Below are 17,791 nucleotides of genomic sequence, written 5' to 3'. Positions count from 1 at the left end.
GATACATGGAAAATGGATACATGGACTTTGTTGTACATTTCTGACGATTTAGGATGGTTCAATTGGGTTGTTCATCTGATGCTCAATTGACTACAGTTTATTGTTAATGTATCCTTTATTCAGTGACACTTCTTTTCCTCTTAAGATTTTCTGAAAACGAATTAAGATCATGGCACTAACTTTATTGGGGTATCCTAAACATGACAGTCATCATTTGCAGAAAAAATGTAAAGCACACAAATATGGCTCGATGTGCACATTTATAATTTTAGTATGGTGCCTGGTGAGGTTGTTGTTGCAAAGTAAGCTGGCTCTCCTGGAGGTGGGCAGGTTATTGCTGTACTCCCCCAGTGTTATTGTATTGTGTTCTTCGTTTGGTCATTATAAAATGCTCAGTTTTGGTTGAGTTCCTGCGGCCTCTCCCTGTGATGTCAAACATAGAGTTACACAGATTGTTATACTGTTAGCGGGGCTCTTTGGTGAATGGCTACTCCTTAGTATCTCTCCCTTCTCGCACAGTAATCCAATTTTTAAATTGATCAAGACTGACCACAGAATATGTTCACACCATATAGCATATACTACCCATTGTAGTATTTCAAAATAGTTTAATTGTATTTATTCTGGGATATTACAATAACTTTAAACATGTGTGGCATTATATCCCCAGTGACATATTCAAATAACACTCTTTTAAACAGTTCAATTGTTCGTCAAACTGAACTGAAATTACCTAGCAAAAGCTGCAAAGTCAGTGTGCGGAAAACATTTTCAGCTCTGTGTAACAAGCATCACAGTGAAGAAAGGTTCTGATTAAAAGCCAGATGAAAAGCACAGTTTGCACAGTGTGTCTTTTAAAACAAACACTTTATATTCTGCTCCTGAGTCCTGTTTCACACAGGCTTGCATTTAAGCTTGTTGTAATGAACAGCAAATAGCAATACTTCATCATTTAAGAAATGAAGGTGTTCATGTCAAGATCAAACACATGCAGTTTGTACAGAACAAATTCGATGTATTATTATAGAACAAATGTTTTCAAATGAAATCTCTAAAAATGGCTTTCAACATAGCTGCTTAACTGAACTGATTTTATTGGGGTGTGTGTGTGTGTGTGTGTGTGTGTGTGTGTGTGTGTGTGTGTGTGTGTGTGTGTGTGTGTGTGTGTGTGTGTGTGTGTGTGTGTGTGTGTGTGTGTGTGTGTGTGTGTGTGTGTGTGTGTGTGTGTGTGTGTGTGTGTGTGTGTGGTTTTCACCAGTTATTCTTATTACTGGACAGTGGGGGTGATGAAGGGCGCGGCCATTATTCCCCTTGGGTTGTTAGCTAGAAGTTGTCTAGCGGAGATGACAGGTAGTGGACAGAGCCATAGCTCAGTGCTGACTGTCTGGCCAGCTGACTGATTAAAGAAATGTGCTGAGTCTTCGGTTCGGAGGTTAGAAGTGCAATGTACTTGGGGGACTACTCTGGTTTCATGCTAATAGCAAGTGACCCTGACTGACCAAGCCTTAAAGACAAACCAAAGTGTGTTGTTGACTAGATCTCTGCTTTATACCAGTGTTTTTCTGCTATAGTTTGTTTTTGTTTTCACAGTCACAGTTCTATATTTCACCGTGGTATATTTAGCTATGTTACCATATGACAATGCTGATAGGGCAGACAGAAAAGTATATTTACCGATTTCATTTTTAAAAACCTCTGAAACCCCACGGACCCGCCAAAGGGGCCAAAATCCCATCTGCAAGCAAAAGTGTCTGAGGGCTTCTTAAGATTTAATAAACTATGAATTTTTCATATCTATGTAACGGGAAGAAACTCAGTTAACTGATCTTTTTTTTTAAAACACCAAAGCTAACGCTGAGTCCCTGAATTAGCCACGGGCAAAAATATATTAAGGCTGTTAGCACAGAACTCTAGCTATACCGATCAATATACTTATTGGATCTGCACAAACAAGTTTAGATCCTGAGATTCCACAGATTATAGAAATATAACGATCATCACTGAGCGATCTGAACTCGTGACAGGGGAAGCAACTACAGACAACTCACAAGTAGCTCTAGGTAGCAAAACACGGAGATATGCTCACCTTAGCTGTTATTCTGATCAAAAGTCATGTTCAATGGCATTAAAACGAGAAAAAACGCGGCTGAAGGTTAATCCATAGGTTATAGCCACCAGAGGCTAGCGCAGCTTCCGGTTTTTCTACGTGTCACTATCACTCCTTATTTGGTAACCCGTGTGTGTATGGGGAACTTTCCATCGATTCCATTGGCTCTGACGGTTAGAAAGAGATGTCAATCATCAAAATCGACCAAGGGGGGCCAGAGATATGGAAAATCCACCCAAATGACCCCAGAAGTGGGCTTTTTTTGCTGTCACTTGTTTTGCATCAATCTTGATACAGGGTACTTATTATATGTTGTACTTTGGATTCCTAAAGCTTTTAGTCTACTAACCCATCATCCAACGGTAGTTTTCATCATAAGTAAAAAATATATTTTGGACTGACACTATAATTTACAGTTTTTTACTATGTTCAATCTGAATTTTCTTTAAAATAAAAAAATCTATATTGATTCTGACTTTTCTACATCCAACTCACAGGTTTATCATTACTTTGAGAACAAAGATTATTAATTTTCCCCTTTTAGAAGTGTAGTTAAGGTCATTTGTCCTGGAAATGTCATTTTCGAGCCTGAGACCTGAAAAACAGGCTTGGGGTCTAACATTAAGAATACATACTGAGATTGAGACTGATTTTGTAAACTTCTATTCAGACCGAGAAGGAATATAAGCAGGATTGCTCTTCTTTTTTTATTCACAATATTTATACTTGATATAGATGATATATTGGTCACCTATTGTCGGTCAAAAAATGTCATTCTGATATAAATTAGCCCATTTAAATCATTTTAATATATATATTTTATCAATAAAGGTATTGGTCAATGATGTCCATTGCTTGTGTATTAGCAATTTTGTTGATAACAGTTTTCATAGAAATGTGTTGAATGGCTGAAAAAGAGCAGCATTGATAGTTTGATAGGAAGCGTGGCAAAATAACGATGTTCTCGAAGCATAACCAATTATTTATTAATATCACCATGATTACAAGGCTCTTATTTCTCTAACAAATTGTTTATTCAAAACATGATCTTAACCTAATTTCCTCCACCAAACAAATTAGTTATTGTGACTTAACCTAACCAAACATTAACCAGAGCGTGGTCACATTTTGAACCGTCATTTATAAAACGCATACACGGACACCTTCAAGAAAGGCCTAATCTAATAACCTTTCTCTTTAAAAAAGCCTTTTATTAAACTTTTGTTTGTTTCTATTATGCCTCCTGTAGCACCTTGGGATTGCTTTGAGCAATGACAGATGCTTTACAAATACAATTGTTTATTATTTGTATTATTACATATAATATTGTCCTGCCAATAGGAGGCATTGGATCTGGGGAAGCTTATTTTTAATGTACGGTACTTCAATGACAAACAACATATTAATTTGTTTGATTTTGAGGACATATTGACCAGAGAAACTAAAGAGGGTTGCTGGGAAATATTGATATTCCTCTGTGAACCTACTCTGAAGCTTCATAACTAACTTGAGAAAAGAAAGTTCAGCTATTTTATACATTTATTTTGAGGTGAAGGGGTCTGTCAGCAGCAAGAAAAGCAAACATATATATCTTAGCAAAGCACCAAATTGGAAAGGACCATGCCAAGTCTGTCTCAGGGCAGCGTGCCAACAGGGAGCAGAGACAGGGCTCTGGGGCTGAAGTAATACAAATAATAGATGACAACGATGGAAAACATGGCTTGATATAAACATTCAAATTATATTTTAGAGTGAGGCCAAAATAAATGCAGGAATAGAAAACACTATTAAAAAACAACAACAGATAAGTGCCTTTGAACTACCAAATGTAACACCCCAAAGCTATGGAAGTCTTTTTCTCTCTCATTGTTGTCTCAATGTTCCTGTTTCCTTCTCATTTATATCTCTTTCTCTCACACACACACACACACACACACACACACACACACACACACACACACACACACACACACACACACACACACACACACACACACACACACACACACACACACACACACACGTTTTGGGAAGATGTCCAGCTGCCGTGGTGAGAGTGACTAATGACCCCTTTCACAACACAAACGGCACATAATCAGAGATGCTGAGGATCTGTGTCTGCCCGCTGTCCTGTCTGAGTAATTACGCCAGGGACTCAATTAATCTCCCACCCAACAATCAACCCAGCTGTACTTGTTGACCACTGCAGTGTCCCAGTATCGCAGTCAAGAGATGAGAGTGTCACATTTTCCTTTGTAATCTTCTCTGTTTTTTAGGCCGAGAGATCAGGCAGCAGCCTTTTTAATATAATTGTAAAACTACTCGTAGCAACTCTTGACTCAACTCTGCAGGGGAACATACGGCAATATATTTATAGCGGTGTATTGGCTGAACACCTGATAAAAAGCAGTATTGTTAACTAAAGCCCTAAAAAGTAGACTTTGTTCAAAAATTCAAAAGGTGAAAACACTTTCTTACAGCAATGCAGATAAATGGATTTGGCTCCAGAATGTTATGGGGCCATTTATTCATGCTTTAGAAGGCGATTCACGACGAGGCACTTCGGTCTCTTTGGCACCTTTCTGATGGGCAGTAAAGTTTTGTAGAGAATTAAAGCAAACAAAAGTGTGTTGAGGACAAGAAGTATCTTACCTCAGCAATATTTTTGCCCAGTTAATTTATTTTCTCAACACATTTATGATAATTTGTTGCTTATTATTTATTATTCAATTAAACCAATTTATTATTTATATTATGTAGTTCGTGAATTCATTCCTCCAGTTTAACGGTGCAGAGAGGAGTCCAAACGCAACAATATAGCTTTATATCGGTGCCTCCACAAATCTACAGTTGTGTTTGACAGGAATTAAAGTTATTTGAATATATATTAAGTCAGTGACTCAACACGGGCATGCTGGGCTCCATACAATTCAGAACATCTTTAAAGAAATGCCCCATAAGTGAAAATAATTTCAATTGTATTTATTTATTCTTAAAAGAACAAATAATGGTGAGCTTGGCTCCGGTTTCCCTTTTCTGCTCCCGCTCTGTTCACAACGCCCAGAGCTGCCGCTGCTGCGTCATGACGTCACCGTTTACGTGCCTGCTTCATAAAATCCAAACCGCGCGGAAATCCCTCACATCGACAACAACAACAATGGCAGATTGTATTGAAGCGCTGTTCGCTTTGTTTATCCTCTTACAAAACGAAATGGAAGGCATCGGACGACTTTACAAGGGACGACTTTACTAGGGACGACTTTACTTGGAACTTGGAACGCAGGCTTTTTGTTGTTGTTCAGGAGGTTGATCCCGCCCATGCCCCTGCCCCCGCCTCGGCGTAAGAGAGACGTAAGCGACGCCGCCTCTTACCTCCGAAGCTCTTGCCTCTAGACCAGTGTTGGGGCTAACGCGTTACAAATTAACCCGTTACTGTGACGCGTTATTTTTTTTAATTCAGTAACTCGGTTAACGTTACTACATGGTGGTGCGTTACTCTGTTATTTTTTTTATATAGTCTCGGCTCCCAGACGTTGGTGAGCGGCGCCAACAGCGAGGCGAACAGAGATGAGAACTGTGCTTGTTGGAGCGCCACCCTCCGGCGGATGGTTGAAGGTTGAACCCTGCTCCACGCCGTTCGTTGATGAGTAGTCTTTTATAGGATAAAAGATGAGAGACTCGAACACCCAAAGGAGGTTATAACAAGTAAGCTGATTTAATGGTAAAAGCAACAGTACAAAATACAGAGTACTCCGGGCTCAGTTCTTACTACCGTGTGATATACATATCAGGACAGTCAGTCAGAAGGGAGCCCCGAGTGTAAGAATACAACATAATTTTGTACGAAAACGTGGGGAGGAGTTGTGTCGGTTGCTCCTCCCTTGCTATGTGTTATTGGCGATTTCACTTCTGGGCGGGCCCTAGACAGTCAGTCGGTAGTTCTCCATTGGCCGGTTTCACTCCTGGGCAAGCCCTTGGTAGAGTCAGAGTGCGTTATCTGTTGCTGTGCTTTCTAGTAGAGTGTTCTTTTCCCACAGTTGGTAGTTGTGGTTTGTAACTGATAAGGCGTCTGCAGCAGGTGTGCGGGCCTGATATGAGGGATATTCAAAGTGAACCTAACACCTTTTTCTAGTTTCATAAGCTGCAGATGTACAGACTATTGGCCCTTAACACATGTCGGGCCGAAACCAGCTTTACTAGTGGTTTCTTATACATGTTTATTATATCAAGGCACTTATTCAAGCAGTATATAAAATAGAGGTTACTTTATACTGAAGTACAGTACTTGAGTAAATGTACTTAGATACTTCCTGTGTCACATGCGGAGACGCGCTGTGGGCGTGTGTGAAAGTGACTGTTGAGCGGCCCGACCAAGCAAGGAGGCAGAGGCAGAACGTCCAAAAATACAACCCGGTGTGGGAATTTATTAACTCATACACATATGATATGACACAGGGTCAATCTGCTGCTCCTGTGTGCACAGCCACCACACTACCACAATACCAGCCTCAATCCTGCTGTTGTTTCCTTGAGCACAGCCTGCACCCACAAGGATCTTACACACACTCCCTCAAACAGAAAAACCCTAAATGCACAACCCAATCAACCCATCAGGACACAGGTGAGTGGGGTGCAATTACATTACTTCGTCACAGCGTGTTTGTGTTTACTAACAAGACTATCATGGCGGCGGCGGAGCTCAAGTCGAGTTTCTCCGCCTGGAGCACAAAGAAAAGAACGTTTTAGGTAAATGTAAGTTGTGTCGTGGCGGGTCAAATATCCTATCTACTGCCCAAAACAGCAATTAAAATATGTTGAAACATCTGCAGAAACAACATGCTGGGACGAAGCTAGTAGCTAAGACCACAGACCCAGACTCATCCGACGCAACTCCACCTCCACCTAAGCAACAGCGGCTGGATTTTAACCGAGGGATTGTTGCCAGGGAAAAGTTGATAAAGCCATTGTAGAACACATGCAGGCTATTTCTACTATTTCTACTATTTCTACTGCTATTTCTTGATCAACAGATTGTATTATTCTCCAATGCAATAACAGTACCTAAATGAAGGCTATAAGGGCATTAATGGGAGCCCTTTTTTTAAGTAACTAATGCGTTACTGTTCACAGTACTTTTTGGAGTTACTTTTGAAATTAAGTAACTAGTAATGGTAACTAGTTACTGGTTTTCAGTAACTAGCACAACAATGCTCTAGACCGACAATTTTTTGGAGCTGGAAGTGAACCGGATTCCGGAGCTAAGAGGCGGCGCAGTGTGAACAGGAAAAAACGCTACTTTTCAGGCTCCAGCTCCGAGCCGGAGCTGAAAACGCGTTGGTGTGAAAGGGGCATGAGAGAGTCTTTTCATATTCAGCAAATGTGTACACGCTTCACTGCAGACCTCAAGAAGAAATAAGACTTTAAGTCACTCACTGCAAAACTTACTTTACTTACTAATTTACTCACGTTAAAAAAATGCACTCCCTATTCCATTGTCATGAAGGTGGAATCTAACTATATCCAGAATAAGTTTGATTGGATCCAGGCTAAAAACATGTTTATTTCTGCTGTAAAGTTGGGCATTTTAACATGGGGGTCTATAGGAATTGCTCCTTTCTGCATTCATCCCCTGTTGGCCACTAGAGAAACTGCAGTTTGTGGCACTTCCTTCTGGGCTTCCCGTCTCTGCGCTATAACGCGCTGATTGACTGTGGGTGGGCCAGACGTGCATGTGGGTGGGCCCAGGCCCACCTGGGCCCACCCACAGCTATGCCACTGACCAAACATTCCCTCTCAAGTCAGAACTGAGGTCACAAAAAATAAGCAGTCTCAGAGCCCAACATGATCAATCCACCAGGATCAAAATTAAAACTAAATATCGTTCCAGGGCAGGTTAACCGAGGCTAACCAATGAGCACCTGCATGTGTGTATGAGAATGGCCCTGACAACATTTCAGCCCAGATTTAAACTCCTGGCAGGACAAGCTCTGAATATAACAAAGTGAGTGAGGGACTGCAATATAAGAGGGAAAGAAAGAGAAACTTTAAAACTGTTCAATTGTTATGATGTGCAAAGACTGTTATTGTTCTATACTCGTCTGAAACTGTTAAGTCATGATGTGAAACGGTTAACAAAGAAAAGGAAAAACTCAAGCTGCTGCTACACTTTATTTTATTTATCTAAAATTAAGCACTTTTAAGATGCACATATTTTCAAAAGCTATTTTATTTATTTTCTCTATTTTATTTTTAAATGCAGCCCGAGAGGAACATTACACATATCCACAGTATTTTACTGTATATCTGTATAGTTAATGACAATAAATATTGTTGTTTAGGAATTGTACTTTCTTTATTTGATTGGCAGTCAGTTGTTGATTACATGCAGACGTTGATAAAGCTACAGGCTACTTCAATAGGTCTATATATCACACTAATTCATAAAGCAACTTAGACATTTTGATGTTCCGGACCTTTGCATGGGGAGATTTTCTCTAACTGGACCTCGTTGAATTTTAGTTGAATACCCCTGGTCTAAATGAATGGTGACTGTAAAAACTACACTGCGCATGCTCAGAGTATTGTCCTATTTAATGTGTGTGGCAAAAATATAATGACCATAGGGGCAGTGAGCTGCCATCCCCACCATACGTCATCTCACATCATTCAGAGCTGATTGGCTGTAAGTACGTGTGCCGCGAAAAGTGTGGTGTGTGAAGAGGAGACAAGAGAGAGTTGCAGTTATGCGTCCTAAAACCGCATGGCTTCCCTCCACAAAAAAGCAATGAGATTTCTCCATAGGATTTTAGAAAATAGCTCAAAATAAGATCTGTGGGAAACGTACCTGTTAGACAAATGCACGTTTTGTTCAGCCGGATAATATCCACATGTCTACCCTACTTCTATAATTTTCTAATCATAAATCTATCGATTAGATTTATGATAGACTTTTCAAACTACAAGAAGATAAGGAGGACTTTTACAAAAAAGTAATAGAGATTTTTGTCCAGAAGGATAGACAAATGGACTTAATCTTCAAGTCAAGGTAAGAACACCATTTTATTGAAAATGGGATCTTACTAAGAGAACAATTCAATATTTAAATGATAAAATTACATGTTTTGGGTATCCTTTTGTTGAACTGTCAATTTAAAATTAATCGAAGCATCAGACAAAAAAAGCTTTTGAAAATAATATTATATTTTGATTTAGGTCAAAATATAATATTTGTAAACCTGAAGAGTCAGTGCCAGTGCCTCACCAGCCATGAACCTCACTGCAGAAGCTTATATATAGACATCTAAGTTGTTTGTGCCCCACCACTTTTGTACATATAGAAACGCCACTGAGTATATACACCAAGTAATATTCAAAGGTCCACTTTATCAGCTTACCACTGCCTTCCACTGACTCCAATGTGTTGTAAAAATGACTAATTCATTTTTGATCTCTTGAATAGATAAAGAAATAACCATAACATCATCCCATCACCATTTCAGAAAGCCCTGGGGGACATTGTTTAGTTTTTACTCAACCCACAGTGGATACCTAACAACATTACCATAACAAAAAACATAGAAACAGCAAATCCCGATATAAGGGATTGGAAACTCAAATTTCAGGGCCATTTTTGCTTGAAAAAAACGTATGATTTTATCTTATCTCATTAGAAACATATATTTTGAAAACTATAATTGTATTGCGATTAGTAGAATTTCCTTGGACATCCATTAGTATTGTTTAGATTTCTTCATTTCTAAATTGTGACACCCCTGTTATTAAACGTGTACCAACATTTTCTCTTGTCTAAACAAAATAAATAACTGTAAAAACTAACTGGTGCATTTAATGAACACTTTTGTTGAGTTATAATTATATTGAATTCATTTAATTATTATGAGCTTCAATTAGTTGGATTCTCATTTGATCCTCAAAATCAAAAATAGGAAACCTCCGCCTTCTTGTGACGGTCCGAAAAATGCCACCACAACAACAGGAGAACACAGTGTATTATATTAGTAAAAGTAGTAGCTATAATAGTAATATTGTTTAGTAATAATTTGGTAAATGAACTACCTTTAGAATAGGCACTCTCCTTTACACTCTATGAGACAATTCGGAATATAATTCGGTTCAAAATAGCATGCAACCAAAGCCCATTTGTGAGGATTAATTTATCTTTTATATTCTATCAGATGGATTACTGCTCTATTCACACCTGGCTTCTCATGCAACAGGTATTTATCAAGAACTTTCCCAAAAGTGGATGATGTACATTACTACAGTGGTTATGAAAAATGTAAGTCTGGCAGCCAAATGGTAATCCACCCTTTTCCCCAAGCTTTCCAAAATGCAGATTGCCTTGGCCCTGACTGCACTGGCTGCCCACAAGTCTCATCCAGAACAGGAAATTATGAAAGTGATTAAGAGGGCAGACGAGTTGAGGATATGGTGTACCGGCTCATTTACTCAGGAGCAATTAAAAAAATGAAACAGAAGTTCAATACCCTGACGGTGCGTTTTCTACTACGATGGTGGGAATATTATTCTATCTTTAACATTATCAACTCATTTATCATTTTAATATGTGTTTAGTTACCCGCTAAAAGTATGTTTAAAGTGGTACATTTCGCAAACAAAGTTTGCATTTCTTATTATTTCAACCATTTTTGGACGGAACATTTGTCTCTGTGTTCAGTAGCAGGGGGACTTTATACAGCATCCTATTTACATTTTATTTTATCCAAAATCAATTTGGAAATGCAAACAATAAAAACACTTTCCCAGTATTGCTGCAGGAGTGCTCAGGGATGTGTGTTTGCTTTGATTAGTTGTCAATCACACAGCAAGATGATGGGATAGAGGTCAGCACTGCAACGCAAACACATGCAGTACAATATTTTATTGGAAGCTAGCATCAGCACTGCATTCCTAATAAATAGAGGGGCTGGAGACTTGCCTGAGGTCCAGAGTTTGCACATACAAATGTCTACTCAACATGATAATTAATGCAAATGTACAACAACATAGTAAAACATTTTCGGAGCTTGGTCCCCTTGTGACTGCAAACGTATCAATCTAGCAGCATTACCACATATCGCTTTGGGTTCCCTTACTCCCCAATTTTCTTTCCTTTATTCTTTTCATTTTGGACTTGAAGATGTTTGTCTGCAAATCAAAACTTTTCCTTTAGACCCCAAAGGGGTATGATAATACACCTTGGGGCATTGTGACAATTACTTTCAACAGCACAGTTAAAACAGTGATAGACGGGTTAAAGTAAAAATAAACTTGCCTCAAGTACTAAACTTCACATTAAACACTTTTTTTCACGATTCTCATGTTATGTCACGTTTATAGTTTTGTAGGTTTGGGTGTTTTTGCTGTTTTCCATGTCATGTTTTCCTTTGGTTTATTGTCTGGTCCTTTTCCCTGTGTTTTCCTCTTGTCATTAGTTTCCCTGGTGTGTCTAATTGTCTGATTGTGTTCACCTGGGCCCCTGTGTTTTCTCCTCCCTCCTCACCTGTGTCTTGTTGTGTGATTAGTCTTGTGTTTATTTAAGTTCTGGGTTTTCTGTCTGTCTTGGTCGGTTCGTCTTGTTCCATGACTAGTTCTGCGGTGAGTGTTCTGTTTTGTCATTGTATAGATATATCATAGCCTTGAAATAAAGGAATTTTCAGTTTATATCTGCATTTGGGTCCTGCTTGTTTCACAAACTGTGACACTTTTTCCAGAGAACAAAACAAATTATAAGGAGTACTGTATAATGTATAGATTTTATCCAAAATACAACCTATACAATTGTTGAACAAAATTATAGTTATTTTTTAAGCACCTAAAACAAAGAAATTTATATTTAAAAAAAGTTTCAGGGTGTCTCAATGTTAAATTGAGGTGAAAAAAAGCCAGGCTCTAGAATATTTTCATTAAAGGTCCCATGTCATGGCCATTTCTACTGATCATAATTCCATTGTTGAGGTCTACTAGAATATATTTATATAGTGCAAATATATAGTCCAAACTCACATTGGTTTCTCATACAGCATCTCTATAGTATGTGTATTCACTCTCTGTCCTACACGGCTTGTTGGAGCTCCTACTTGCAAAATTATCATCATTATCATGTGTAATTCGTGGCACAATTCAAACGGGATTGAAAGATAATCTTTCTCTCTCCATTGACTTCAATACATAATTTTTTCGAAATAAGGTCCCATGGAGGTCCTACGGAAGGGGAGGGACTTCGCCACTCTATTGAGTGAGGTGACGGAGCCTTGTGGGGTCTTTTCTGCTCGGCCGGCACTGCGAGAGGGAGCTTTTCTCTTCCCTCTCTCTGAACCATCTTCTGCTTGTAACATTACTGCGCCATTTTATTATTTTATTTAGTACCCATTTGAACCTTCTCAGAGACTCCATTGGTCTCCTTACTTTTAAAGCTTCTCTCCTGGACGCGAGAATAACAAACAAAGCTATCACATGGGACCTTTAAATCAGTATGTTAACTTTACCTAGCTAAGTTTATCGACCCACAGGTGTTTGAGAACACCACTGATGTCATTTTCAAACCAATATACAATGCATGTGATGGAAATGTGCACACAGCCCCACAGACTTTCTTCTCAACTTATTTGTTGCAGTAAGTGTGTTTGTGTTTCACAGACGGGGGAGAAAGCCCAATTTTTTTTGGACTCATGATTGGTTGTCGGAGCCTTTGTTTTGGGGAGCAGGTTGTGTTTTGTCGGGATGTGCGGATTGGATTGTTTCAGGTGAGGAGTTTAACAGTGGAGGTATTATAGGCCTCACAGCCCCTGTTGCTGTCTTGGCACTCCACCAGCTGCTCAATAGGAATTGTTTGAGGCCTCCATCACCTCCTAGGCTGTTGTTGGTGCACACTCGAGGAATGGCCTCTGGAGCAGAAGGACCAGCATCCTGACACGACCCTGGGCCAGCTCAATGTCTTCCTTTGACTACATTTTGTATCTAGGATGACTGCTGCAGGGGAATATCCTCCCCCCACAAAGACATGTAGAAGTGGTTCAAGGTCTGCAGCAGCAGGGAGAGGTGGGTCTTCTGGGAAATGCCAGTTGCCTGTCTGAAGAGCCCTGCAGATGGTGAGGCTGCTTGTGCAACTCAATCACTGTTCCTCCCAAAAGCACCCAGCTAGAAGAGGTATCTGGCTTCCTGTGCAATGAATACCACTGAGTAAATGGAACACTGATAACATATTCTCTGATTTTGTTCGTCCTGTATTTAGCAGTGCTTCATTAGGGATGTCCCGATACAGTTAATTCTTCGTCATTTCATTTTGAGTGCCTGCAGATGCTGACTCCCTATATAATCATGTCATTTTCAACCAATCCTTTGTCCCAGAAATGATGTTTATTACTTACATTGCGACCTCAAATGTGTTGTGTTTGATTATGTTTGTAATACCATTATAAGGCAGCGTTGTTAATTACTGTTTGTGGCAAGAGGTAAGAAAAAAATGATAACCTAATCGCATAACTGAAATAGTATTTAACAACACAGTTCGTTCCAAAATATCCTCAATGTAATTTCTACGAGACAGGGTATTGTTATTTGCTACAGTGCACAATAAGCCTAAAGATGGCCTATTTTAGAATTTACAAATCCAATCCTAATTTAAAAAATGTTTTGGAGTTATCTGCATTTCATATTGCGAGAAAGGTTTCGTCATTATTTGAACAGCCTCTCCAAACTTGAATAGTGTATGGAAGTTCATATGTAAGAGTAAGCTAACAGCAGCTGTTTAAATAGTGCACCTTCAAAATATGGAGGCACATGATTAAACAAAGGTAAAGTGTGCCCTTTCATGTCATTCATTTGACCACTGTTTAATTGTTTTGATTTGTTTTATTAGACAAATAAATATACACTTCACCCATAAACTATTCCTTTAAGTTGGATTTATACTGGATGTCAAATGATTATTATGACCATTTTTACATTTGCTTCAGCATTGAATTTCTCCTCTTAGTCAAACTCCTGCAACACATGAAATGTACATGAACCCGCTTTATCCTTGCTCTAAATGTATTCCTTTCTTGTATTCCTTTCTTGTGTTTGCATGGTTTGGCCATGGTAAGAATAGGGTTTGCAATGGAAATTGATTTGCTAATGTGTTACTCAACTTGCTTTATGTCTACTTCACTTGTATCAGGGAGAAAATGATAGCAGCCTGTCCTTGGGCTGTCTTGCCGTTTGTACAGTACATGGTCACTTTAGTAGAAGCGGTATGTCGTTGAAGGCAGGTTGTGTAACTTAAATATAAAAGTATTAAATCCTTTAACTGTTCTTTCTTTAAAAAATATTTTCTGTTTGGTTTTACTTGTAATAAATGAAAAAAATTGTTATTTAAGGGAAACACAAATATGGAATTGGGACTCATCATTGGAAGTTATTCGATATAAAATGAAAAAGAAATGGAGGAAAAATCTTGCTTGGAAATATACAGTTATTGTTGCAAATTCAATAATTTCTTCAAGACAATGGCAAGAATCAAATCAAATCAAGTTTTATTTATATAGCACATTTATAAACGATTTTTGGTCGAGCCAAAGTGCTGTACATATAATAAAAAATAGCCTACAGAGACACTTTACAGCTAATTCAACAGCACAGATTGTTCAGAATATCAGTATGAGAAAAACGACACCCTCTATCCTTGGACCCTCACATCGTACAAGGAAAAGAAGGCTGCTTACAATTCTTCATCATGAAACAAAATAAAGAACTTGTGTGTGTGTGTGTGTGTTGCAGTTTGATTGCACAACTGTACCATGTACTGATTTGTACTGGCTATTATTAGTACATTTTGCGGAATTTTTTTATTCCCTCGGTTTTTGTAATTTCTGTATTCAGTCATGACAGGAAATCATGACTCTGACGTGCACTAAACTAATCAGCAGAGTGAGAAGGGAGGGGTATTTGAAGAAATAAAAAAGAATCAATGTTGTCCAGAAAATTAGATTCTTCTGGAAGCTTCCGAGAGTTGGGCTTAACCCAAATCATGAATCACCGGTTAATTAAGCTCTCTGTGAATGAATTGATTTGCACAAAAATAATTAATTTCCTCTATTGAGATGAAGATGGCCAGATGAAAAAGCAATCTCTTGTATTTCAGTGTGGTTTGAATTAGCCAGTGCCTAAATTGGTATTCATTTCAGATCTGTGTGAGAAACCAGTTCTGCACTTTTGACTAATTATTGAGTCATTGTCCATTCCTCTGAAACTTGTACAGTTGTAAGTACAGGTTTGTATGTTGCAAATAAGTGGTATCTGTTTTCCTAATTAATTTCATTACTAGCAGAGGTGGGAAGTAAAAATGTAGTTTTACACAAGAACTGTACTTAAGTACAATGTTGAGGTACTTTACTTGAGTATTTCCATATTATGCTACTTTGTACTTCTACTCCACTACAATTCAGAGGTAAATATCAAATCAAATCAAATCAGGTTTTATTTATAAAGCACATTTTAAAACGATTTTTGGTCGAGACCAAAGTGCTGTACATGCAAATAATAAATAATACATTCCTACATTCGCAAGGAACAGAAGACAATAAATGACCACAAAAAATATAAAAACCCAACACAGGGAATTGTCCGTAGTCATACTCTGCTCGGACTAGAATGCCAGGGAGAAGAAGTGAGTCTTTAGTTTTGTTTTAAAAACCCCTAGAGTCTGGGCCGACCTCATATGGAGGGGCAGAGTGTTCCAGAGCCTGGGACCAGCTGCTGCGAAGGCTCGGTGCCCTCAGGTTTTGAGCCTGGTCTGGGGCACTACCAGCAGTAGCTGGTCAGCAGACCTTAAGGCTCTGGCTGGGGTGTAGCGCTGGAGGAGTTCAGCTATATAGGCCGGTGCCAGCCCATTTAGTGCTTTAAAAACAAATAAAAGGAGTTTAAAATCAATTCGGAACCGAATTGGAAGCCAGTGCAGTGAGGCCAGAATTTGGGTAATGTGGTCACGCTTTTTGTGGCCAGTGAGAAGACGTACAGCGGCGTTCTGCACTAGCAGCAGGCGTCTAATTGAGGCCTGGTCCATACCCACATACAGACCGTTGCAGTAATCCAACCTTGTGGTTACAAAGGCGTTGATAACCCTTTCGAAGTCTTTAAAAGATAAAAACGACTTGGTCTTAGCCAATAGTCGTATTTTTAAAAAAAAAAGCAGGTTTTAACTACGCTGCTGACCTGTTTATCAAATTTAAAAGTGCTATCGAAGGTCACTCCAAGGTTCTTGACAGAGGGGAGGATGTTCTTTTTGAGGGAGCCCAGAGTATCAACTGGGGAGGCTGGAGGTTGGGGTCCAAAAAAGATGACCTCAGTCTTACTCTCGTTTAGGTTGAGGAAATGTTGTCTCAGCCAGGATTTGACCTCTGTCAAGCAGTCCATCAATATCTGTAAAGAGTTTGCATTGGAATTGAGAGGCAGATATATTTGTACATCATCTGCATAACAATGGAAGGGGACATTGTGTTTTGTAAGGATTGAACCCAGGGGCAGTATGTAAAGTAGAAAAAGGATGGGGCCCAGAATCGAGCCTTGGGGAACCCCACAGGTAAGAGGGGCTTTGGCAGAGGAGAAGGCACCCAGCTGCACTGAAAAGCTACGGTCTGTCAGGTAGGACCTGAACCAAGCAAGGGCAGAGCCTGTGATGCCAGCGGACTGTTCAAGCCGTGACAACAGGATGCTATGGTCCACAGTGTCAAAGGCAGCTGTCAGGTCTAACAGCACCAGGACAGCTGGGCTACCTGAGTCGGCGGCTAGGAGCAGATCATTAAAAACTCTTAAAAGGGCTGTTTCAGTGCTGTGCATGGGTTTAAAGCCAGACTGACACTTTTCATGGATTCCCTGCGTGGTTAAAAAAGACTGCAGCTGGGCATAGACTACTCGCTCCAGAACTTTGGATAAAAAAGGTAATTTGCGAGAATGGAAGGGTCGAGATTTTTCTTTTTAAGTAGTGGCTTTACCACGGCATGTTTGAAGGCAGCTGGGACCCATCCTGAGCCAAGAGAGGTATTTAATAGTAATAAAATACTTGCTCCAACTGAATTAAAAACATCTCTGAGAAGGCAAGAGGGAATGCTATCTGAGCTGCAGTTTGTCGGCCGCAGGTGCTTGACGAGAGCGAAGAGAGGGATACAGGCTCAAAGTGGTCGAGGACAGCAGGGCACAGGAAAGGAGCAGGATCTGGGGTAGCACTAGTGTGGGCTAGCCTAAGAGCAGATACTTTTTCGATAAAAAATGTAAGGAACTTATCACAGAGAGTAGTCGATGGCACAAGTGGAGAAACATCACAGGGATTAATGATCGAGTTGAGGACATTAAAAATAACCTGAGGTTTATGGCTGTTTTTGGAGATTAACAGAGAAATGTGCTCTGTTTTGGCTGCTTTGACTGCCGTCTGGTAGTCGGAAAGACTAGCACAAAGGATTTCTAAGGAGACATGGAGTTTATCCTTTTTCCATTTTCTCTCTGCGCGTCTGCAAGCGCGTCTGAGAGCACGAGTACAGTCATTTAGCCAAGGCTCTGAGAGAACTTTGGTGCGTCTAAGCGTAAAAGGAGCAACAGAATCCAAAATTAGTGTGCATGTCGAGTCAAACATGGAGATAAGCTCATCAGCATTAAAAGCACAGTTCACATCTAATTTACAGATCGGAG

The sequence above is a fragment of the Notothenia rossii genome, assembly GCF_949606895.1.
Source record: "Notothenia rossii genome assembly, chromosome: 1".
In the NCBI taxonomy this organism is placed as follows: Eukaryota; Metazoa; Chordata; class Actinopteri; order Perciformes; family Nototheniidae; genus Notothenia; species Notothenia rossii.
The sequence above is the reverse complement of the archived record's forward strand: the minus strand, read 5'-3'. Positions refer to the sequence as shown.